Here is a 24,067-nt window from a genome sequence, read left to right on the forward strand (position 1 = left end):
AACCCCCAATCCACTTACGACACACTCAAATCCACCCCTAACTATTTTTCTTAGACTCAGGTCAGAGGCACTCAAAAAGACCAGAACGCTATTTCTCTGTAAACATCATAATCTCCCTGGCTGACGGCAGCCGGCAGGGACTGAGCTCCTGGTAACTCACCAGCCGCACACCGGGCCGTGCTGAGCGCTTCCCCTGAGTTATCACACCCAGTCCTCACATCCTGAGGGGTGGCATCACTGAGATGTGCACTTCACAGATGAGGAAACTTAGGCTCAGAGAGGGCAAGCCACTGACTCAAGGCCACCCAGCTGGGCAAAGGTAGAGCTAGGACAGCCCCAAGCCGGGCCACTTAGAGCCCCTGCTTGTAACCCCTACACAGTCCTGCTGCCAGCATTCCACACCATTCTCCAGCCAGATCTTCAGCCCAAAGCATACCCAGAGAGAGGCTTTCTGCAGGTGACCGGCCCAGCTGCCAAAACATAGGCTAACCCAAAAGAAAGCCTTCACTGGCAGAAGGCTGCCCAGAGAGGCAGGCCCCCACGTGAGAAAGGGGGCTGCCCCATGCCCCCAGTGGGGGCTCCTACTAAGGAAGAGGAGAGAGGCTGGAGCGGAGGTCAGAAGTGGCAGAGCTCAGTTAACCGCCACCAAGAAGGACAACGGTGACCGACGTGCCTCCCAGTCTTCGGCCCTCGAGCACGCCTGTCCCACCTGTGACCCCATTTGCTCGTCGTGCAGTCCCAGTGAAGGAGAAACAAGCTTCTCATGCCCTGAACTCCTCCCCCGTCTGCCCCCCGAGGAGGAGGCGAGGAATGCCAGTCAAGCCCAGCCCCTGCCCGCCCACCTGCCCACCCCAGGTCGCCGGGTGCACCCGGAGCGAGTCCGAGAAGCAGGTGTGTTTGGGGGCCTCCGTCTCGTGGATGCGGGAGCCAAAATCCACATGGGCTGGAAGTCCACACGGCACCCCAGAGCCTTGGACCCACTCCCTGTGTGCCTGTGGGCTTGGCCCCCACCTTCTCTGCACCCCTGTCTCTTCGCCCGGACGACACGGGGAGTGAGCTGGACCAGAAGCTGATGGCCTCCTGGGGTCACAGAACCCTTCCAGGTTATAACGACGGCGGTCCCTGGGCTCTCCCCTGACAGGCGCCGCAGACTCAGCGTGGCTGCGACTGCACTTTCCCAGAGAAGGACACGGAAACCCTCCGGGGGCCCTGCCGGCTTTGAGGAGCCGCAGCTGTCCAGGTCCAGACGGGACTGAAGCCACAAATACGACGCCTGGGCGGCCGGGAGCCCCCGCTGCTGCAGCCCTGCAGTGAATCTCGAACTCTCGGGCCTGTCGGCTTCAGGTGGATTTGTGGACTTGCCAGCCCAGCTGTCGGGACAAGTCGCAAGAGAAACCGATCCCTTCCTTCCTTCCCACCCCTGAGCCGCCACCTCGTTCTCCTCTACGGGGAAGCTGCCAGGCCAGCCCTGGAGTGGCCCCAGAGGCTGGGACGCTGAAGGAACCTGCTTCTGGTCCTGAAGGCAGAGGGGACCCAGCGCCAGGCTCCAGGGCCAGCCTGCCCCAACCTCTGGACCCTGGGCTCCTCCTGCACATGCGCAAGCCCTGCGCCACACACGGACGTCCCGACAGACCTGGGAGGCCTGGACAGGACAGAGGGCACTAAGGCCATGGGCAGAGGGTACGGGAGGCCAGTGAAAGAACGACAAGACCCACCGAGCTCCAGGCAGCAGCCGCTCAGCTCCGCGTCGCTTCTCTGCGTCCTCTCCACGGCTCCTCACTCCTCACTCAGCCCGGCCGCACCTAATCCCAGAGCCAGGACAAATGGCATCACAGTCGGCCCAGTCCCCTCCCCAGCAGGGAGGGCGGGACAGAGGGAGGTGGCCCTGGGGCGCCCTCAGCCACCAACCATATCCCCAGAAGCCTCCAGCCCCCCACCATATCTCTCCTCGGAGGCCACCAGCCCCTACCCCCTGAACCTCAGCCCAGTTCAGCCCTCGGCCCAGGGACCCCTCCAGCAGGCAGGGACCCCGCCGGAGCTGCCTTCCACGGAAGAAGAGAAAGCACGTCCCTGACCCTATGCCGATGAGTCCTCTGGTCCCCCTCAAGAAAGGTGGTGCCCTGACCGGTGTGGCTCAGCTGGTTGGGGGGGCATCGTTCCGCAAAGCGCAAGGCAGCTGGTTTGATTCCTGGTCAGGGCACATGCCTGGGTTGCAGGTTTGATTCCCAATTAGGGCACATACGTGAGGAAACCGACTGATGATTCTCTCTCTCATCTATGTTTTTCTCCCTCTTCCTCCCTCCTTTCCCTTCTCTTTAAAGATAAGTAAATAAAATCTTATGAGAGAAAGAAAGACAGGCAGCAGTCAGGAGTGGAGGAGCCCTTGCTGGCAGCAAGCACAACTGACTGCGGTTCCACCTGACCTCCCATAAAACCTTGAGCAAGGCCCTCCCCTGCTCTAGGCCTCAGTTTCCCCACCTGTCCTTCGAGAAGGAGGAAGAAAGACTGACGTGCCCTGGTGGGGCCAGCTGGTGATCAAAGCATCTTTTGGCCTCTGCTGCACCCCAGCTGACCCCAGGGCGTGGTTTGCCAGGCCCTTCCCCTCACCCCGCCCCGTAGAGGGGTAAGAAGGGTGACTACCAGTGTGGAGGAGGCAAACCACGCCGGGGCGTCAGGCGCTAGAGCCGAAGAAGGGACTTAGGAAGCCCAGAGAGGAGAAGCAACCCCCCTCATGGTCACACAGGCAGCTGGAAAAGGGCCAGGCTGGCCCAGATTCACTTCTCGGCAGCAAACATGTAAGAGTGTCCACCTGCAATGTTCCTGCGTTTTTAGAGGACACCAAGGAGGGCAGAGGCAACTTGCTAATGACAGAATTTCAGGCCCTGAGAGCAGCCACAGGGAAAAAAAAAAAAAAAGATGGCGTGCTTGGCCCCCTGGGGCCTGGGGAGGGAGACAGGGCAGGCTGTCCAAGGACCCCTCGGTCACACCGTGAGGGCGGCCCAGGACGCCGCCAGCCGCAGGTGATCCCAGGCACCCCTGCAGGAATTAGCAGTCTTGGCCACCTCTGACCAAGTCACCTGAGGCCTAGCCAGCAAGCCTGGTGGGGGTGACGGGGGGACTGGCCCAGGTGGACACACGGAGACCAGTCTGCGTGGAAGACGTGGAAGCCTTGGGGATCCGAGAGGCTCCAGGCCATGTGGCCAGAGCGGAGGGAGGCCAGGTACGCTGCAGGGCGACGAGGAGGGAGGGGAAGCTTTGAGGCACTTGGAGCTGCAGAAGCCCCCTAATCTTCTGGAGTCCTGGTGGGCATAACATGGGGGCCTGCGGAGACTCAAGGCCCACATGAAAGTGGCCTTGTCCCTCCAGACTTGCTGGGGTTTGTCACAGAGACAGGAGCCCGCTGCCAACACACCTCCGTGGAGAGGGGCTCAACCCCTCTGCGCGCACGGAGGCGCAGCTGGCGGGGAGGGAGCAGGAGGCGGGCAGGAGGCCCTCGCGTTCTCTGGAGCAGACAGCCAGAGTGAGCAGAGCCTCCGCAGAAAGCGCCGGGTGACCTACATATCACAGGCTCCTTCTAATGAGACCCAGGGGGCCTCAGTGAGACTCTAGAAGGTGCCTCACAGATGTCCCCGCACTCCCAAGGCTCAGGAAACAGTTCACAGGGTCAGGAGAGGAGAGCGCCAGTCCTAGACCTCCAGGGCGAGGCAGGCGAGGCAGCTGGCACAGCAGTCACGGAGGCGGCCCTCTCGGGCGCGGCTGGGCTCCAGTGCGGCGGTGGCACTGGGAGTGAGTGCCACCTCCGAGCAAATGCTCCTTCGAGTTGGCTTTAGCGGCCCCACTCACCTCACCCAGTCCCAGCCTTGCTCGCAACCTCAGTGACTCCTTCCTGGGCCTTCTGTACTCACCTGTAAAATGGAATAATGCTAGGTGGCTCCAAGGGCCCCCCTAACTCTCAGCTGGGCGATTCTGCAGGGAGCGTATCAGCCCCAGAAATGGGCACAAGGACCCCACTCCCTGCAGTCCATAAAAAATCTGTAAGTCACAGCGCTCCAGCAGGAAACACATCCTAGGGATGCGACTGGGTCCTGGGCCCTTTGCTAATTGCTCGGCCCCACTTTAGCAGTGCCTCAGCTCACACGTGCGGAAACTGAGGCTCCAGGCAGTCAAGCAACTCGCTCAGGCTCCCAGTTGCAAACTGCTCAGCTGAGATCCGACCCGGTGTCTGGCTTTAATCCCTGCATTCCGTGGCGTCAGCCGCAGATTGCCCAAACCCACTAGGGCTTGGAGGATGCCACCGGGTCTTTGCACCTCCCACACGGAGTGCAAAACCCTGAGACTAATGTGAAAGGCAGGCTGGTGGAGGCTGGGACGGGAAGCCTGAGTGGGCGCTGGGCATCTGCAGGCTGACCGGCCTCCAGCCAAGCCAACTGTCCGCCGTTGTGGCTACAATGTCCACATCACCACCAGCACACCACAGCCACCGCCGTGCCATTTTTAAATCATTGCACAGACGCAAAGCCTTTTCACAGACTTTGCTTTGGCATCACATGACCACCTTGTAGGAACAGAGCTGGGATCTCTTCTCTCTTCCTCACAGAAGGGAAGTGGCATTCCCCGCGGAGGAGTGACTTCCCAAAAGCACACAGGGAGGCAGTGCTTGAGAGCGAATTTGGCGCCTGCATCTCCCGCCTCCCAGTCCAGGCCTTTGTCTCACCTCCGTGCCCTTGGCTTTTCAGTGTCACCCGCACTGATGGCCTTTATGAAGCAACAATGACCATGACTGTGCTCACCCTGCAGGTATTATACCCAGCACTTCACATAGTATCTCAATTAACCATCACAACACCCTTGTAAATTAAGTACTGCTACCGTTCTCGTTTCTCAGATGGAGACACTGTGGCTCAGAAATGTGGAGCAATTGGCCCCAAGTCGCCAAGCGAGGAAGGGGCAGAGCTGGGATTCAAACTGATGTCAGTCTGGCTCTGGGGCCTGGGCTCAGAACCTCGGTGCTGCGCTGCTCTATCTGGGACAGAGGGGCCAGGAGACCAGGTGCACTCCAACAGGGTGTGCATCTGGCAGGCAATGGCAAGGTTACGATAATGGAAGGACAAACAAAGCTCTTGGAGAGCCCACAAGACTGAGGTTGTTGCAAACATCTGGGCAGGAGGCCAAGAGTCTGCGCAAGGGACATGGGAACAGAGGGAGGTGACAGGTGGGAGGTGGCCTTGTGAGACCCTGGTCAAGTGCCTTGCTCTCTCTCAATTTACCCAGCTGTTGAGAAAAGTCCCTGGAATATCTTCACAGCCCCCTCCATCCCTAAAAACCTTCGGACCCTGGGAAAACAAGCACTGCCTGGTGACAGCCTGGCAGCGAGCCCTGGGGGACTCTGAAATGTCCTTGGCCGTCCTGGCACAGCCCAACTGCTGGGAAACAGGCTTGCAAAAGCACAGGATGGGATGGCATGCCTGGGCACCACTGAAGTGTGGTCCCAAGGGGGCCGCATTCCGCAGTTGTCGGCCTCTCCGAGGCTCCACAGCAGCACGCGCCACCCCACCCGGACCCATACCAGGGACCGAGGCCACATCCAAGTGTCCAGTGGAATGCCACTCCAGGCCTGCCCCGCCCCCACTGGCCCTGTCTGGGGCCCTACCTGTGACTCGAGTCCATTTGCTGTCAGCTGACCCTAGATGCCCCTCACTCACACTCCGTAAGGTCAGCCCAGGGAGGCAAGGACAAGGGGTCCTGGAGGAAACATTAGGGGAAACGACCACCCCCATGCCAAGGGACCCATGCAAGGCGGAGGCTGCCCGTGCCAGGTCAGTGACACCCCTCAGGTGGTGGAGGGCAGGACAGTCCATCAGGGCCAGCCCTCAGTTCTCACTCTGGCAGGTGGAAGGGGCTCAGCCCAAATCTCTGCACTTAAAGCTGCCCCTTCAAACCACACGTATAACATGCTCCTACTAAGTAATATTCCATGGCTCCCACCACCCACCAGGCAAAACCCCCTTAACCTGGCCAACTCCACAGGTCGGTGCTGCCAATGGCCTGCTGAGCGGGCACGGCGTGGGCCAGGGCCTTCGCTGAGTGCTGCGCCCACACTTTCTCACTTAACCCTCACACTGAGCCTGTGCCACGGGCACTGCTTACAGACGGGAACACTGAGGCTCAGAGAGGCTGTGTCGCTGGCCCGGAGCCTCACGGCCAAGGAGTTATGTCCCTGGCAGAGAAAGGATGCACACCCATGCCTGGACTGCAAGCCCAGGTCCTTGACCCTTGTGCGGTTCGGCCTCCTCGAGTGCTCCCGGCCATCTCAGAAGCCTGGGGCCAGCTCAACGGCTCTGTGCACAGGAGGGGAAACCAGGGCACAGAGAAAAGGCCCTCTGTGCTGGTAGCAGAGTCAGGGCGAGGCCTATGGCCTCCAGCCTCCCCTCCCAGGGCTCCCAGCCCTCCCAGCCCCGGAGGAACTCCCACCCACGAGAGATGTGCCCAGGCCGACTCCGTAACAATTAGTCCACAGAATCTGCCTTTCTCCACCATCCAGGAGGAGGTTTGCAAAGAGAGAAAAGACCAGAAAGGGCCCGGGAGATCTTCGTTCTTACAGGCCAGACTCGCGGTGCCCAGGGCGGTCCCGCAGGGCACCCCCATGTTCCCTGAGGAAACCGCCCCTTCAGTAACCGGACCCTGCAGGCCCAGCACCAGCCCCCCACCCTGGGGTCCGTGCCAATTCAACACCCCTGACCCGAAATCTCTGTTCTTCTCCCCAAAACCGCTGTCCTGCAGCCTGCCCTGTTCACGGTAAACGCCAACACTGTCCTCGGGGCCGAAACCTTGCCACGAGCACCCTGTTCCTCTCACACCCCACATCTAATCCCCTGGCTCATCCTGCGAAATCGGTCCGAGTCCCGCCCCCCGCTGCCTCCCCGACCGTGCGACCCCCGGAGGTCCTCCCTTGCCCAAGGGCCTGCAGCAGCCGCCTGGCCGGGATCCCACTCTCCCTCCAGCCCCTCCTCCACGCAGCAGCCCTGCACATCCAAGCGAGCCAGACCTCGGCCCAGCCCCTCCGCAGCTTCCCCTCCCTCTGCTCACACTGGACAGCAGAGGCCTCTCGCTGGGCTCGGGGACCCCTTGGGCCCCACCTCCCGCCAGGACGGCTCTTGTTCTTCCTGCCCCGGCCTCCCCGCTGTCCCCCCAGCACGCCCTGCACCCTCCTGCCTCGGAGTCTTTGCGATGCCGTTCCCTCTGCCTGGAAGGCTCTTCCCCAGGCAAACCATGGCTCCCCCCTCCTCCCTGGCACCTACTGTCCCCGCACCAGAGACGTTCCGTGACCACCTGACGCAGCAGAGCCACTCCCTGAAGCCACACTTTCTGGCCCCAACCCAGCTTCATCTTTCTTCCAGGCACGCCTCACCACCTGACCGACAGCTAGTGCAGGGCTGGCGTGTGCTGGTTTGTTGATTCTATCCCACTGCTATGATGTCAGCCCCAAGTCTTGGTCTGTTTTGTTCACGGCTGTGGCCCAGTGCCTTAAAAAAAAATGCCTGGAACAAAGTAGATGCTTACTTAAAAAGAACTGTTGAATGAGGGACCGCTGCCTTGCCCATGTGAACACATCTTTCAGCTTCCGCAGCCCCTGGAAGACCGGGGTCACCTGGAGGCCAATCTGGTACTGCACCTGTGCCAGCGGAAACCCAGAGGGTGGTCACATAAACAGAGCCCCATCAAACAGTGTCTTGGGACAACTGAGCACTTAGACCAAAACAGGACAATCACATTGGTCCTTGGCCACCCTTCTGGCCACCGAAGGAGAACTTCTGAGTCTGAGAGCTGGGCCCACGGGGCGGCTCCAGCCACCAGCAGGAATGTGGACCAGGCTGCCGCCGCCCTCCCCCCTCCCAGCCCCCTGGAGCTGCCGGGGTCCAGCATCTACAAAGGCTGTCCCATGCCCCCAGTGAGAGGAGGCGGAGGGGGGAGGCCCGGTGCCACGCCTGCCCTTTTCCTGTTGTCAGCAGGAGGAACATCAGAAGGAAGCTTTGTTCTCAGAATAAAGAGTGTGGAGCCCAGTGCCAGGCGGAAATGGGCACAAGCCCATAGGCGACAGTTTAAGGAAAAACAAAACACCAAAAAAACGGGATAGAGGATGTCTGAGGGGTCATTTGCACGCCCCACCAGTTTCATGCCTCTCGGGTGGCTGTGACATGCTGGTTTCACTTTTGCAGGCCCAGGCCCAGAGGTCACCAGAGACAGCCCCAGCCTCAAGGCAGACGCCCGTCCCGGCTGAATGATCAGGCAGCGGCCCTGCAGAGGGAGGTGGGGACAGAGGAGCGAGGCCTTGCCTGGGAGGCAGAGACGGGAGTCTGGGCCCGACTTCCCACATGCTCACGACACTCACGGGGTCCCCCCTCTGTATTCCTCAGTTTACCCGCCTGTGCATGGCGTGTCCAGGTCTACCCTGGAAGCCTCCGCCCACCTGCCACAGGACCACACACACGGGGTGCCCTGCATCCTGTGGCCACGTGGTGGGGTTGTCCAGGCCACTCCGGCACTCTCCCTAGGCCCAGGCCCTCCCACCAGGGGCACGGCACCTGCCTCCTCCACCGGCATCAGGGCCCTCCTCTCCTGAGCTGTTGCCTGAAGAACGTGAAACCCCTCTGGGCCTGGTCGAGGCGGGGCCAGGTGTCGGGGTCCTCCCTCCACCCAGCACTGGTGCCCAACCCATCCCCTCTTTCCTGGCTCCCAGGGCACTTTCTGCCACGACCCCTGGGAAGAGCCCAGCGAACTGGCACGGGGTGGGGGAGGGCAGAGAGAAGCCCTGAGGGGAGAGGGGCGCGTTGCTCCCACACAGCACAACTGTCACCCGGGGTCCTTCCTACCAGCCCTGGGCTCCACGAGTCCACACAGGGTCCCCAAAGTGTGTCTCGTGCCTGAATCTTCTGGAGTGGGGGCGGCTGTCGCCTGGACTGAAGGACTCGCAGACGGGACAGAAACCGAACCCATTTTTTACAAGCTTCTCAGGTTTTTTCGTACCCAGAGCCATCCTGACCTCACAGCTAAGGCTTCCTCCAGGCCGAGACATCTTAGCTGGCCTCGGGGGATGTTTGGGATTTCAGCTGAAAGAGAGAAATAAACCTCAGCTGGACAGACAGCTGGATACTCGAGATGGTGGGTCAAGTGCAACTCCAGGAGAATGAAACAGAGACAGGCCCGAAGGAAGGGAAGCCGGGCCCAGTAAACACCTGAAATGACCCCACCTCCCCGGTCCCCTGAGGATGCAGACCTGGAACCAATACCCTCTGAAAACTGCTGATCCCAGCCCCCCTTCTCCCCCCAGGCTCCTCCCGGCCCCCCAGAAGGGGGAGCCCTGGGGACGGCAGTGGGTTAAAAGCTCCTCTCCTCGGTGACACTGCAGCACCTCCGGCGACTCTTTATCCGCAGCTTAAGAAGCTGTCCGGGGCAGTGGCTAAGCAGCCGCAGCTTATGTGGGAGAGGATTCAGGGGCCACAGGCCAGGTGGGCCCAGAGCCTCTATTAAATGGGACCTTCGCAGCTGGCAGGAGCACCACGGCCATGCCTGGGCTCAGAAAGGAAGCACGTAGTATGTATGCTCCTGCTGTGTACACCGCCCTGAGCCCAAGCGCAGCGCTCCAAGGGACACCGGACCCTCAGCGAGCCCGCAGAGCAGACACAGAGGCACCACCCGACGACGCAGGGGAGGAAGCAGCCCGTGCCGTCAGGACAGGGCTGCAAATTCAGAAGCCCAGAGGGCCGGGAGGATCACGCAAGTGCGTGGCGTAGATGGTGGCTCCGGGGCAGAGTGGAGCTCGAGTGCCCCCTCCCCCTCCAGCAGTGGCCAGGGCAGCACGGAGGTTGCAAATTTTCTGACCTTCCCGTTTTGAAGTAAGTAAGGCCAGAAGTTGGGATTTTTATGTAAAATCTCCTGTTAGCAACTAGCTCAATTTTTGGCATGCGCCCAGCAAAGTCTGCCTGTGGGGCGGATGTGGCCTGCCAGTGTATGGCCTGTGTTTTCTTAAAAGGGACAGAGGACACGCTGTGGAGCTCAAGCAGAGGCCAACGTGCCTGCAGCTGAGATATCAGGGAAGGCTTCCTGGGGGAAGAGGCACCCGTGCTGCTCTGCAAGGCCGGGGAGGGCACTCCTGGGGAGGAAGTCGTGGGGAGGGGTGAGCAGACCTGCTGGAGCCACAGGGACCATGGGTCAAGGGCCCCCCAGCCTACCACCTGCCTTTCCCCCTAGAAAGGAGTCCCTGTCTCCATTCCCAAAGCAGGCACAAAAGCTTTAGCTCTGTCTGTCCCCAGGTGGCAGGAGGGGGGGCCACCTGCCCAGTAAACCTCCAAACTAAATCAATTGGTGGCAGAATAGCACCGGTTCGATTTCATCCCTGGAGCTTGAAGAACAGGTCAGCTAATGCAACAGCTCCATGTGGTGGTGGATGGTGGGGGGGGTGGGCAGGATGGGGAAAGGAGAGGAAGAGACAATGGAGACAAAACGAGGTTGAGAATGGTATCCTGCCTGGCCAGGCCCGGCCAATTACATAACCCTGCGCCAGGACAAAGCCACGTTCAAGGCCCCAGGGGGGCCTGGACTGGGGAATCTCAGAATGCAGAGGGCAGGCCTCCTCCTCCTGTGTCCACCCCATGCTCCAACCTTGCCCTGCAGCTCTTGGGAAGCCCAGTACAGAGTACAGGGCTAGAGATGGAGACGAAGACCCACGGAATAAAGCACTTAGAGGATCACACAGCAAATAAGCAAAGAGCTGGAATGAAAAATAATAGCAAACTTTTACCCGGTGATTACTTTGTAGCAGGCACTGGGATAAGTCATTTTTGTGTATTATCTTATTTAAGTCCATCACATCCTAACTCTTCTTATTATTCCCATTTTATAGACAGGGAAACTGAAGTACAGACACAGCAACTCACCCAAGATCATGCAGCTTGCAAGGGAAGGTGCGGGCTTAGACCCCAACAGCGGTCTCTGTGACCGCACTCTGAACCGCGTGGCCTCGGGGCTGCCGCAGGGCTGCTCTACACTGGAACCGCGTGCCCCTTCCGCAGCCTCCTCTCAGGCCTGCTCTGCAGACCCGCGGCCCCCGCCCTCCTGCCCACACTTGGGGGAGGCCAAGTCCTCTCACAACCTGATGAAACCTACAGGCTCTCTGCACAGAAATGCCTCCTGCTTTGGCCTGTGGTCTCGTGGGCTCACAGATCCGTGCATTGGTGAGAATGGAGGGGTCAAGGTCACAGGACATACAGGATCAGGAGATAGGAGGTGGCAGAGGGAAGGGACTCCCCGAAGCCCGCTGGACGCCCTCGTATTTGTCGACCTGGAGCCCAAACACACAGCCGCTTGGGTCCACAGGCGTGGGCATGAATCAGGGCTGAAGGCCTCGTCATCCCTCAGGACTGGGAGAGCAGAATGAATCACGACACACAACAGCCCTTGCCTCTGCACCCACTGGGTGTGACTCACAGCTCCCAGCTGCTGGGCAGGCAGTGCACAGCTGGGCCCCGGCATCTGGACGGGGGTGGCATCAGCAGGCGAACCACCCCATCCTCCTCCCACCATGCACGTCACCACCCCGTGGGTCCACCTCACTGTGGACCGGGCCTGGCCTGGCCACGAACGGAGTGGCTCCGAGTGTTTTCAGAGGGACCCCCCGCAGCCCCTGCACCCGGCTTCCCACCGGGGCCCTAGGAGAGGTAAGTCAAGAAAACGGCCTCTTTCAAGACACCACAAGACCCAGGCTCTCGTCCCAAGTCTTCCACGGCCTCACCGTTCGACCCCAAGCCCCTCCTCCCTCCTCTGAGAGCCCCAGTTCCACCAACTGTAAAATGGGGAGACAACCCTCTCAAGACCTGCCCCCACCCAAAGCCCCGAGTCTAGAAACACCAGCCCCTGACAAACTTCACGGGGCCCGGGATCCTGCTGCAGGAAGTTCCATAAACATCCTCCAGAAAAACAAAAGTCGAACTTAAAGACTCTCTGTTTTTTTTTTTTATAGGATATCAAGAAGCCCTTTTTATAGTCCAACTTCCCCCTTCCTACTTCCATTGTTCCAAATATCCTCTGAGGACCAAGAAAATACATTTGGTTTCCGTCTGGGGTTCAGGGTTCTTGGCACTCTCCTTCTTGAAAGCCGCCCCACCCTCCTTGGCAGTTTTCTCCCTAGCACACGCCCATCTCTGCCCCCAGCGTTGCTCTGGGCCACCCTGCGGACTCCAGCTACCCAGCCTGCCAAAGATCGGGGGCGGGGGGGGGGGCGGGCAGGCAGGGGCAGTTTTTGGGAAACAAACCCTCCCCTGGTCAGAACAGAGATAGCTCTGGGTTGTGGTCCCAACTGTGACGCCGTGTGTGGGCCTCTGTGGGCGAGTCCTGGCCCCTCCCTGGGCCTCGGTTTCCCGCTGAGAAATGAAGGGGAACAGTGTGTCGAGAAAGCCCTTGACCTCCTGGGTGGTACCTTGGGACACTGAGGCAGAAAAGAACAACAGGGTAGACAGTGGGCTCTGACCTTGACCACACCCTGCTCCTGCTAGAACCAGAGGAAACCCACTTTTCTGTGTCCGGTTTCACCCCCTGCCCTCACCACGGGGCCTGGAACTCAGCACTGAGTCCCTCTGGGCCTCACGTGGCCCATCCCTCAGACAGGAAGAGTGACCGTGTCTGCAGTGGAGGCCCCAGGTTGGAGGCTGGAGACCTAACCCCCCCAACACAACCCCAGCACACACACCCCAGCCTGACCCACTCACCTGACAGCGCGTAGACCCTGGTATCTCGAGCAAACCAATCTAAGCCGTGTCTGCCTTGCCAGCAGCCCAGGACAACGCCCCATGGCCCTTTCCCCAATGCGCTCATGCTCCTAAGCACCCTTACAGAATTCTACAGAATTCCTGCACCCACCGCCTCATGGCTACGTGGCTTCAGCATTTTCACCTACAAATGGGGACAATAGCAGTGCCTAATTTATAGGATTACTCCGGGGATTACTGCAGATACGATTACAGGAAAGTGCCTAACGAGCATTGATAAGCTCCCAGGAAATGTGAGCAGCAATTACACGATCATCATTAAAATTATCGAGATGCTGAAAACCACCGGACGGTGACAGCTAGGGCCCCTTGCCCCCCTCGGGCCGCAGCTGGCTGCCCCCCTCACCCGCACACGCCCGCAGCCCTGCCCCGCTCACGCCCATCTCCAGGCAGGACCCACGCTCGCTGCCCAGCCCCAGCTCTGGCCCCAGTCCCAGAACACAGCCGGCTTGTTCCTGGCACCCATCCTCACCACCCACAAATCGCCCCCCGCCCTCGGACCCCCCCCGTCCTGCCTTCCTCAAGTGGCCCCCGCAATGTCTCCTGCAATCCTGTCGGGGTCCTGTGAACCCCATCACTGCATCACAAGATCTTGCGCTGGGGGTTAGAGAGCTGTTACAAAATGGTGGCTCCTTGAAGACAGGGTAGGGAGAGACCGAGCTTTCCTCTGGGTCCCCCACGTTCACTGGGTGTCTGAATATGCTGACAGCTCAGGAGAGAAGCATCAGTTTTTTCAAAGATTACCCAACCAGGGTTTCTCGAATGTGAGCACGCACAGGAATCACCTGGAGGGCGTCTTCAGACAGACTGCTGGTCCCCGCGGTTCTCCCCTCTCTCCCACCTCCCACGCGCCCCCCGTTTCTGATTCAGCAGGCCTAGGGTGGGACCGGACAATCTGCACTTCTCACAAGTGTCCAGGGGATGCTGGTGTCACTGGTCCAGAGACCAACTCTGAGAACCACTAACTCGACCGGCAGGTGAATGGGGAGAGCACGCGGAGAGGGGGTGCTGGCACTCCTGCGGCAGCTGGAGTCTGGGCAGAGGCAGGCTCGCGGCAGGCCTGCGACGGTGACGACACTCGGTTCCCGTCCCCTGGCCTCTGCCCGGGCAGGCAGGGTAAACCAGAGGTGGCTGCAGCTGCGCGGTGACTGCAGCCAACCTGCACCGACCGCCACCCTGGACCTGCCCCGACAGGCTGGTCCTGGCCGCCTGGGGCTGATGCGAACCCACACCCAGCCTCGTGGAGCCGGACCTCACGTCTGAACCAGGCCAGACACCTCACCGCCCCTCAGCCACGTGAGCGCCAGGATTCTGCTCCGCACCTCCAGACACAGCCCCTCCCTCTCGGCTAGCTCTGATTATTTACGTTTTCTCATTTCTGGTGTTTCGCCATCCCCTCAGAAACCAGCAGACCCCGATGGTAATCCCCCAGCCTGACCCTCTCCAGGCTGAGCTACGCACTTTGCTAAGCCTTAGTTGCCACATCTGATAAACGGGAATGGCAGAGTGCTTGTCTCCTACTGCTGCTGGGAGGAGGGTGAGGTGAGCTCCCTAATCAGTCACATCATCAACTGAAACAATCACCGTAACCTACATGGACTGAGCTTGTAGTTAAGCACCTTCCCACATTACCTTTCTAAAGGCTGGGAGGTGGGGACAGTTATGGTTCTCTTCGTACAGATGAAGGAACTCAACAGCTTGCCTCAGGCCCCCCAAGTAGGAAGGGGCCCAGCAGGGATTTGAACCCAGACTGTCTGGCTCCAGAGCCTAGTTCCCACCCTCTGCTCTGTCTGTGTCCTAGCCACCTGCTCCAAGACCTGGCCCAGGTCACCTCTCCCTGCCACCATCCTCTCCCCTACCCCAAGACACAGAGAGGTTGGGCCGGAGCCCTCTGGTGGCTCCAGCCCTTAGCACACACAGTGTTAATGCCTTGTGTCCCTGGGTCTTGGGGGCAGCCCAGGGCCTGCCAGCCAGGCCGCCTGATGTGGCATGAGTTTTAGGTACCGTCCAACATGGCCTCCAGTGTGGGCTTACAGAACTCGAGCACTTGACCTTCATAAAAGGAGAGAAGAGGAAAAACAAGTGTGACAAAAAGAGGAATCCGCCAGGCTTCCTGGATAAGACGGGCAGCTCCCACACCCCAAGCGAACTGCCCTATCTCTCTGAGCCTCGGTTTGGCATCGGAACAAGCCCTCTGGGGCCATGAGACAGAAAGTTCGGGAACCCAGACTCCGGGGAGTCTTCCCCCAATCTCTGAAAGGACAGATCACTCCCTGGACGCAAACAAACAGTGATACTAACAACCAGTCATCGCTGGAGGGCCCCTGCTCGCTGGGCTCTTACTCCGATCTGCTCGACCGCCCTAGCAAAACAGGGCTCCTTCTCCCCTCCTGCAGACGAGAGCACCGATGCCCAGAGACGGCCGATAATTGCTCTGGACCCCACAGCCGATGCTGGCAGTGCTGGGGTTTGAATCCAGGACTTCTGTGCTGTCCACTCTTCAATGCTGCCCGCCTCCGATGGTGCGGAAATGGGCCACACGCGGCCCCTGCTCCCGCAGCACCGAGTCCAGGAAAGATGAGGCACATTCGTGAGGACCCCAATCCAAAGCTGGGGGTGCGAAGGGCCCAGGAGAGGGCCGGAGGGCAGGCCCTGTGCACACAGAGCAGGGACCGGGCAGAACCAGCTCTACCGGATGAGGGAGGACTGACTGCGGGAGGACTGACTGCGGGAAGGAAAAGGGGATGACCGCAAGCAGGGGTGACGCTGGAGCTGGGCACTGGTGGGGGAGGACTTGGAGGGGTGAGGGGAAGTGACTGGGGTGCAGCACCCTGGCCATCAGCAGAGACGTGGAGGCAGGAAGGCGAGGGGCGCACACAGGGAGGGAGAAGAGGCGGGCTGAGGGGGATGGGAGACCCGAGAGTTGCAGTCATGTGGCTGACCTCCCAGACCTTGCCTTCCCATAAGTAAGTGTTCATTCATGATACACATTTTAAAATCTGGTAACTCCAATCTGTATCAAAAAGCAAAACGATAGGAATGAAAGCAGCCAGAAAGCCCTTTAACACAAACTCTCCTCCATCTGGAAAAGAGCTTCATTCCCGGTGTGATTCCTTGGGTGACAGACTGGCTCTAGCCCTGAGGCCACGTGGGCCACAACATCCATGTCCGCCCCTTGCACCAAGCTCCAAGCCTCCTTAAACCTCCATTCAAGGAAAGAGCAGAGTAACCCTGCCCCGCACCCCACCCCTCCCACTCCTTACCTTCAAATCCACCAGGCCTTTCCTCCAGCCCCTACCCATTCAGCCTGAGTCATGATTCAGCCTCTTCCTCATATTTGAGGGAAGAGAAATGGAACCCATTTCACAGATTGGGGAATGGAAGAAAAAGGTTCCAGTCCTCTGTGAAACCACAGTCTCTGGCAGCACAGGCTCTGGCACACAGGCTCTGGCAGACAGGCTCTGGAAGCTGACCACAAGTCCCGAGAGGCCCCTAGTAGGTCAGCTGGGCTGCCTCTGTTCCACGGAGAGTCCATGGGCAAGGACTCTCCCGGGTGGAGCACTGCGGGCCCAGCATCTGTGGGGGAACTTCCCGAGAGGTGCGAGAGGGGCAGTTCTGAAAAGCTATGAGAAAGACAGGATGGACGTGGGCCAACCACCACCCTCAACGCTGAGATTCTACGCTAAAATGGGAACTGAAAGAGGTCACCCAGGCCTGACCCTCCTTGTACACGCTTCCTGTACCCTCTCCAACTCTCCAGCCCCTTTGCATACCTTCAGCGACAGGGACCTCGCCTCCTGGCTGAGGAGTTTACTCCTGTTAGCTCCCCTGTCACCTTGGTGCCGTCAGTGCCCACAGGAGCCACATAGGACAAGACTATGCCCTCTGCCTGTAGAGAGCCCTGCAGGGGCTTGAAAGCAGTGACACTGTCACTTAGGCGTCCTTGCCCAAACCTTAGACCACCTGCGATAGCTCCAGTCCCCAGGGCAGCTGCCAAGTCCGGCAGCTCCCTCCTCCTTCCCTCTCAGGCCCACAGCCTGAGTCAGACTTGGGTCGGCTCGCTGCTGGACCAGGATCAGCGTCATCCCTGGGCTGCTCGCAACCCAGCCAGTCTTGCCATCATTTTTGGCCAAATGACCTGGGCAGAAACAGTTCAGGCCTGCGTTCAAATATAGCTCTGTAAGTGACTCGATCCCTCGGAGCCTCCAGCGCCCCGTCTGAAAACGGGGCAGGGGTGGGGGTTACCAGCAGCAGCCGCTCCTCTGCAGGGGGATTGTGAGATTTCAATGGAGTGTCTGTGAGAACCCTGGCACAAGGCACAGGACCAGGCATCGACTCAACGAGCTGCTTACAACCCTCTGTCCTCTCCACCAGCGCAGGACAAAGTCCAAACTCCCGCGCAGATAGCTGCCCAGCAAGCTGCCCACAAGCTGCCCACACCGATCGCATCGCCCACTGCCCCGATCACCAGGCTGCAGCCTCACCAACACTTCCTGCCCCAGGAAGCCCTGCAGACACTAACGGCCTGAGGAACCCTCCCCTCAACTGACAGTCCGAAGCCCATCTATCACTGATCAAGTCCACCATCACTGGATCCTTCTTGCCTTCCCTCCCCCACCAGATCAGCAGCCTCTCCGGTCAGAAACCAGCAGCACCTTCAGCTCACTTCCTGTCTCTGTCACCCCATCCACAGACATTTTCCATATATATTTAACAAATTACCCTCATGTTCCACTGCAAGTAAAGAATGTCCAAATCTCCTCAACGGCCCAGATATTTCAAGCCATACTCCAGCAGAGATCTGCCCCGTCTCTGGGGACTTTTAGGCCTGGCTTCTGTCCCAAAGTGCCTGGAAGACGGGTCACGCAGGTCCCCAGCACAGGGCAGAGAGAGACTGGAGTCTGTTTCTAAGTTTCTCAGACACAGAGTGTGCTAGCTGGCCCCTAGGAAAACCCCAGCCTATTATTTTATATGTGTGACCACATGCACAACTTGCAATTGCAAAACTGTTCCTCGCGTGCCCCCTTGTTCACAGGAGCCTAGCTTTCCGTCTTTTCTCGCTTTGCCGACCACCTCCCTTCACCTGTCGATTCTCCAAGAGGCCAGAGCCCTGAGCACGACGAAGCAAGTCTGACCACGCGCCAACAGTCACCCCCACTGCTCAGGACTCCTTTCGGCCTTCGGGCCCCTGCACTCGTTTCCCTGCACTTCTGAGTCCCCTCAGAGTCCAGCTGGTAGTGGAATTTCCACGGGTTCCCCACAAGCTGAAAGTGAACTGTGCACCCGGAAGGGCCCCTATTCCCAGGGCCAAGGAAGAGCCTACGGACCCTGGGAGGCCAAGGTGTCGTGCAGGGGCAGCCCTCGGAGCAGTTTCAACAGCAGTGCACCAGCTTCACCTCCCAAGAACTGCCTTCATGACCTACCGCACTCCGTTGTTTTAAGATGTCATTTATGAACTAACAATTTGCTTTCCATTTTTTAAGAAATCACTCAAAGCCCCCAATGAAAGCCCGACCAGCAGTCATGAGACGGTGCCCCCAGCACGGGGACTGAAGCCAGTGGGAGTCTGGGCTAGCCCACTGGGTCACTCACAGGGTATTTCATGAGCACCCACAGTGCCCCCTGGGCTGCGACACCCATGCACACATGCATTTTCCGTTACGATTCTGCGATCCTGACGCTGGCTCAAATTCCCCTCCCCCTAACTGTCCTCAAGGACCTCTGGGGCTTGGGCACCTAGAGCAGCCCATAAGCTTAGCACTGAGGACGCTGATGATGAGTCACACAAGAGGACCCTAAGCTATCAATCCCATGGCCTTAGATCTCTCATCACCCCAAGGGCTTCGATTCTGAGCCCTACCTCTGCCCCCTGCTGATCTGAAAGTGACTCAGTTCAATGGAGATGAAAGGCAGTGCTCTCCCCTGGGTGCTGGAGAGAGGTCTGCTGACAAAGCCACCAGCTGTCCCCAGCCAAAAGCCAGGGAGACGGGCTCCTCCCTGTACCACCCGAACTGGGAGAGCGTTCCTGCCAAGGATTCAGCCAGCGACAGAAATTGGACCACCACGGAGCTGCAGGCCCGGGCTCCAACTGACTTCCCCTCCTGCTCCAGCTGCCCACAACAAGAGCCAGGGCACAAGACCTCACCCATGGCAGCACCAGCCAGAAGGAGCATCACTTGGGGGTGAGGGTGGTGGGAAGAGGGGGCAGGTGTCCTCATAATTTCAACTGAAATGAAACTCTGAGCCCGGTCACAGCAGGACCTTCTGGAGCCCTGTCAGCTGAGACTCAGGCTGGGGGAGGGGAGTGGAAACCAAGCCCCACCACTTCCCACCTGTGGACCTTTGCCGTTCTGTGCCTCGGTTTCCCCTCTGTAAAATGTGGTTAATAGTAAGTAACATCAAAGAATGAAATAAAGACACATACAATTAGCCCGGTGCCTGGCCCATGGGAAACAGACATTCAATACTTGTTGAATATAAGCATGCCATTGCTGACTGAGGTCCCAGAGGTGCTCACTTCATCCTTATTCTGGCAGATGCTCTATTCAGCCCATTTCACAGGCGAGGAAATTGAGGCTAGGAGAAGGTAAGGCACCAAGGTCACAACAGCCGGGAAGTAACAGACACCCAGGTCAGTCTGACCCTCAGACCAGGGGCCAGTACTTCCCTGGCCATTTTGAATGCTTTTTTCGGGGGAGGTGTGGGGGGTGGTAATAGCACTGGGTGTGACTGGGGTTAGGGTTCTTCACCCCCTGGCATAGCTCCTAGCTGACCCAGATGCTCTAATCTGGGAAAGAGCCAGGAAGTCAGTCCCCAGGTTCCCCGCCTGTCCCAGAGCCCACGCGTCCACTGGTGCCCCCTCCTCACCCGGTCCCAGGGCGTTTAAGAGCAGCGTTCAAAGCGGGGACTCGTTGCTCCCGAGAACCTAAGGGAAGAGAGGAGCTATAGACCAGGCCGCTCACAGCTCGGAGAAAACCGGTCTTGCTGCCTTACCCTTCCCGGAGCGGGGACCCGGCCTCTAACCCCCTCCCTCGCTAGACAAAAGTTTCCCCTGTCTAGGAGTAGGGAAGGGGGAGGGGGCATTCCTCGTGAGTGACATTATCCGTGACCTACAGCTGCCGCGCTACCCTCGCGCGCAACCCGGCCTGCCCCCGGCCCCCACGCGGTCCCCCACCCCTTTGTCCTCCCACCCCGAGCGCTGGGCCCGCCCGGCGCCCGCCCGCACCAAACTTGCGCCGGCGGCCGCTTGGGCCCCGCGCGGCCTGCACGCCGGGCTTGGCCCCGCCGGTTCAGCGACAGGGGACCGGCTGGTCCCGGCCCTCTCGGCTTCTTACCTGCCACAGCTGGGGCGCTACCCGGGGAAGGGGGCGCTCTGGGCGAGCCGCAGGACGCCTGGGTCCCCGAGCCGTGCTAGCGCCGCTAGGCTCTGGCCCGGGCGGAGGTTAACCCCTTCGAGGCCGCCTCCTGCCGCTCCCACCCCCGCCCCGCGCGGCTGCCGCCGCCACCACCACTACCGCCACCGCCGCCGTCCGCCCCGCCCCCGGCTCGCTCTCCTCCCCCACCCCACCCTCCCGATGCCCAGCCCCCAGTCCCGGCCCCCGGCAGCGCAGGGGCAGCCTGCAGCCTTCCCCTCCTCCCGCGGCGGCGAGGTGGGGGTCTCCCTTCAGCCTGGAAGTTGAGGCGAGCTCCCTCGCCCCCCATGGGCCCGCAGAGCGCAGACCCGCGAGCCCGCGCTCGGGGGGACCCCCCTAACCCATGTCCCTTTACCCGCTCCGGCCCCGGCGCCTACCTCCTCGGATTGCGGCCGTGGGAGCACGGCTCGATCCCGTGATGGGGCGTGGGTGCCGGCCGGAGATCGGCTCCGGAGGCCCGGGCTGCTGGCGGGCGTGCGGCAAAAGCCCCGGGGCGGGGGCCGGGGCGGGACCCCACGCTGCTATCAGGGGCTGGATTTCTCAGCTTCCACCCGGATTCTCCCTCGGCTCTCCCGGCCGATTCGGTGCTGCTCGGCGACCACGTGACACAGGCTGCCTTTGACCCCTGCCTCGGAGCGGGTAGGGGGCGGGGGCGGGGGCGGGGGCGGGAGGGGGTGTCAGATACAGGACCCAAGAGGGCCGGGAGCGGCTGCCGGGCGTCCCGGAGGTGGTGACCCCGAAGAAACAAAGCCCGGGGGAAACCAACAAGTTATTCAGGGTCAAAGAGGGAACAGTGCTTGGGGGTCAGAGAGGCTTCGGAGAGAACCACGGAAACAAAGACCCGCGCCCACCGCGCCTCCCAAGGCCCTGGGAGATCCCCGGCCAGGCCCGGGGGGTGGGGGGGCCTCCCGGCTCTGCCACCATTGGGTTTAGGACAACCCTCCGGGCTCCCCGCCATCCAGGCCTCTGCTGGCGTGACCCTCCTGGGCAGGCCTTCCAGGCTCCCCCTCCCCACCTTTGCCTCGACTCTAGAAAACTCCTTTATTTCCTTTATCTTTATTATCTGGTTCATTTACTGGTTTCATTGTATACTAAAATGTCATCTCTCCCAACAAGTTGTTCGCAGATGAGTCCCCAGAGCCCAGCACATAGCAGGCAGGTGACCTTGTGCAAATCTCTTCTGCCACTGAGCCTCAGTTTCCCACCCACAGTGTCATTTCAACCACCTCCACAACCCTGCAAGGGCAACATCACAGTGCCCATCCTCCTCAAACAGATGGGGACCAGGAGGCCCAGAGCAAGGAGACAAAGATTTCTGGGAGCCTCGAACACAGTGAGAGCCTCAGGCTGCCTGCAGAGCTGACTGCTCCAGGAGGGGGCTTTTTGCTGTCGTTGAAGCAGCCTAGAAATGGGGGGAGGGAGGAACTTAATTAGTGAGCCTAAAGGAGCTTGCTAATATGCAGATTATCGGGCCCCTCCCCCAGAAATACTGCTTCCAGATGGATCCAAGATGAGGCTGGGCAAATTTGGAAAACAGTGCATTGGTGTTAAAGACCTTCAGCGGCTCAAGATGATCTAACTCTAGGAGCAAAGCTCAAAAACATATGAACAGAACAGAGCAAAGGGAAGAGAAAAGAGAAGCCACGTTGTCCGACCGTGAAAGCAGGATAGACTCATCCTGGCTCCCCTCAAATGCAACCTCCCTCTGGTGAAAGGAAAGGCTTTTCAGCCAGACTAATGTCTCCGGGGAGGAAAGAGGCCGGGGAATGGAACCAGGCTTCTGACTCCCAGACGTGTTCCTGTGACAGCTCTGGGTGGAGCATAATCAGACAGAACCAAACCTAATGGTGGCGGCCACAAGCCTGAACTGCAGGCCGTGTTCCAAGATAGGTTTGTGACTTCCTAGTACGTACTCCCATCACCCCACCGAGATGCCCAGGGACATCAGCACCCACCGGCAAATTCCCCCTGATAATGCATGTTCCTGTGGTCTGTGACCTCAGGTCCTTGAGCGTGGTCTGGCTCTTACACAGGCTCAAGGAGTCCCTAGAATCTTACTCATGCAAATCTCTGGTGTGGAAGACCATTTCCATTCCCAGGAGGCACTGTGAGCATCTTCTCTGTGCCAGGCAGGCACTGTGCTCCTGGTCAGGAGATGCAGGGCATAAAGGGACGTGGGTTTGGAGGTGCTCTGCTTGTCCCTCCCTGTGTCCAAAAGCTATCGGAGCTGAAGGTGGGCTGGGGACACCCAGGGCAAGTGCTGTGGTCCACAGCAAGAGGGAAGCAGAATGAGGGAGCTTTGGGGGGAGGTGGCCTCTAACCTGGATCAAGAGGAATGGGTGGGGCGATTGGAGTAGGGGATGGACATTCTCAGCACAAGGGACAACCTGAGCAAAGGCCATGTGGAAAGCACTCCAGAAACATTGAGTGTTGCATGGGCAGTGGGCAGGGGCCATGGGGAGAAGAGCGGAGAAGGCAGAAAGGATGATCAAGAAAACTGGAGAGAAGGGTTAGGAGCAGATGACAAGTGGCCTTGTGTGAGGGGCTCCGCAGACTGCACATTACCTGAGGGCCCGACGGAGCAAGAAGGCTGGTAGCAGGTGAAGGACGTGATGAGAGCCACACTGTGGGAAGGTGGCGGGGAAGGAGGGTCCCCCACGCTGAGTGAGAGGCTGCATCTTGCCGAGGGAGCTGCAGACTCACTGCTTTGGGGAGCGTCTGTGGGCTGGCACGACCCCCATCACTCATGACTCTTCCTGTTTTTTTCAGGTCTTCAGAGCTGCTGTTCACCAAGCTGGACCCGAGGCCCTCCAGCTCACTGTCCCCCAGAACGCCTGGGAGGAGGCAAGGCCAAGGCCCCACCCAGGGAAAGGCCTCCTCCGTGGGTCGAAGGGAAGCTGAGGACTTGCATTTCTCACCACACCCTGGGAGACTCTGTGCAGACTCTCCTGCTCCTCCTTTCCCTCAGGACCCACCCACATCTCCCAGAGCTCTGGGGGCCTTCTTTGTGCTGACAACCACCCCTGCCCAAACCCCTCCTCAGCCCTAAATGGCCTCCCCACTGCCTGCTGGACACTCCCCTTGGCTGTCCCCAAGACACCTTTCTCCAGCTCCACAAGTCAAAGGCTGGACTCATCGTCCACCCTTCCCGTGAGTCCAATTCAGAAATCCAACACCAGCCCCTTGTCCCCAAACCGCCCATCCACGAGCCAGTCCCACCAGTCCTGCCTCCAGCTTTCTCCCTAACCCACCCTCAGTGCTCCGTCCCAGCCACCCCAGTGCAAGCCGCCATCTTCTCTCTGCCTTGTGTGAATGTCGTGACTCGTCTTAACAGCCTCTTAAACACATTCCCTGCCTCCTGCTTTGTCATTCCGATGCAATCTCCTTGCGCCCAGTTCCTACTTAAAGCCACCAACAGCTCCCTATTGCTCGGAGGTGAGGTCCCTGCCTTGTTGTCCCTCATCTGCTCTCTTGTCCAAATTGGTCCGCCCTGCTGCACCGTTCCTTAGCTCCTCGTGGAGTGTGGACTCAAGCCAGGCTGCCTGGGTTTGAACGCTGGCTTCACCCCTTCCGAGCCGTGTGACCTTGGGCCGGTTTTCCACCTTTCTGTGCTCAGTTTCCTCACCTCCAAACAGGCGTAGTAATAGTAACAGTATGTGTTTCCCAGGGATGTTGTGAGAATTACATGAGCTGAATATGTAAAGTCCTCAGCATGGTGTCCATCACATGATAAGCACGCGATAAGTCTGGGTTTGAATGCTGGCTTTGCCACTTATAAACTAAGTGGTTAATTGTGACCCTTTGGGTATCATGTTAAATTTCATTTCCTCCTGC

At 59.5% G+C, this 24,067-nt stretch overlaps 1 protein-coding gene and 1 long non-coding RNA gene across 9 annotated transcripts in view; one reads left to right on the forward strand and one right to left on the reverse strand.

The window, feature by feature from the left end:
• NDST1 (N-deacetylase and N-sulfotransferase 1) overlaps positions 1–20,805 on the reverse strand; it is a 56,978-nt gene extending 36,173 nt beyond the window's left edge. Inside the window, exons 1-3 of one of the 8 annotated variants that reach the window (XM_045828182.1) lie at positions 20,156–20,347; positions 19,689–19,746; positions 1,716–1,802 (exon numbers count right to left, since the gene is read on the reverse strand). The gene's annotated coding sequence lies outside the window, so the exon portion shown is untranslated. Of the gene's footprint in view, positions 1–1,715; positions 1,803–3,843; positions 3,865–19,688; positions 19,747–20,155; positions 20,348–20,610 lie in introns of those variants that run through there. The other 7 variants (XM_045828190.1, XM_045828212.1, XM_045828155.1 and 4 more) reach the window with 7 other exon arrangements.
• LOC123811761 lies at positions 20,738–23,589 on the forward strand. The gene is made up of 2 exons (XR_006784435.1): positions 20,738–20,872; positions 23,003–23,589. It is a non-coding gene; the product is annotated as an uncharacterized LOC123811761 (long non-coding RNA).
• The last annotated feature ends 478 nt before the right edge of the window (positions 23,590–24,067 follow it).

This window comes from Phyllostomus hastatus, unplaced genomic scaffold, assembly GCF_019186645.2.
Source record: "Phyllostomus hastatus isolate PE091 unplaced genomic scaffold, TTU_PhHast_1.1 phas_contig_150, whole genome shotgun sequence".
NCBI classification, from domain to species: domain Eukaryota; kingdom Metazoa; phylum Chordata; class Mammalia; order Chiroptera; family Phyllostomidae; genus Phyllostomus; species Phyllostomus hastatus.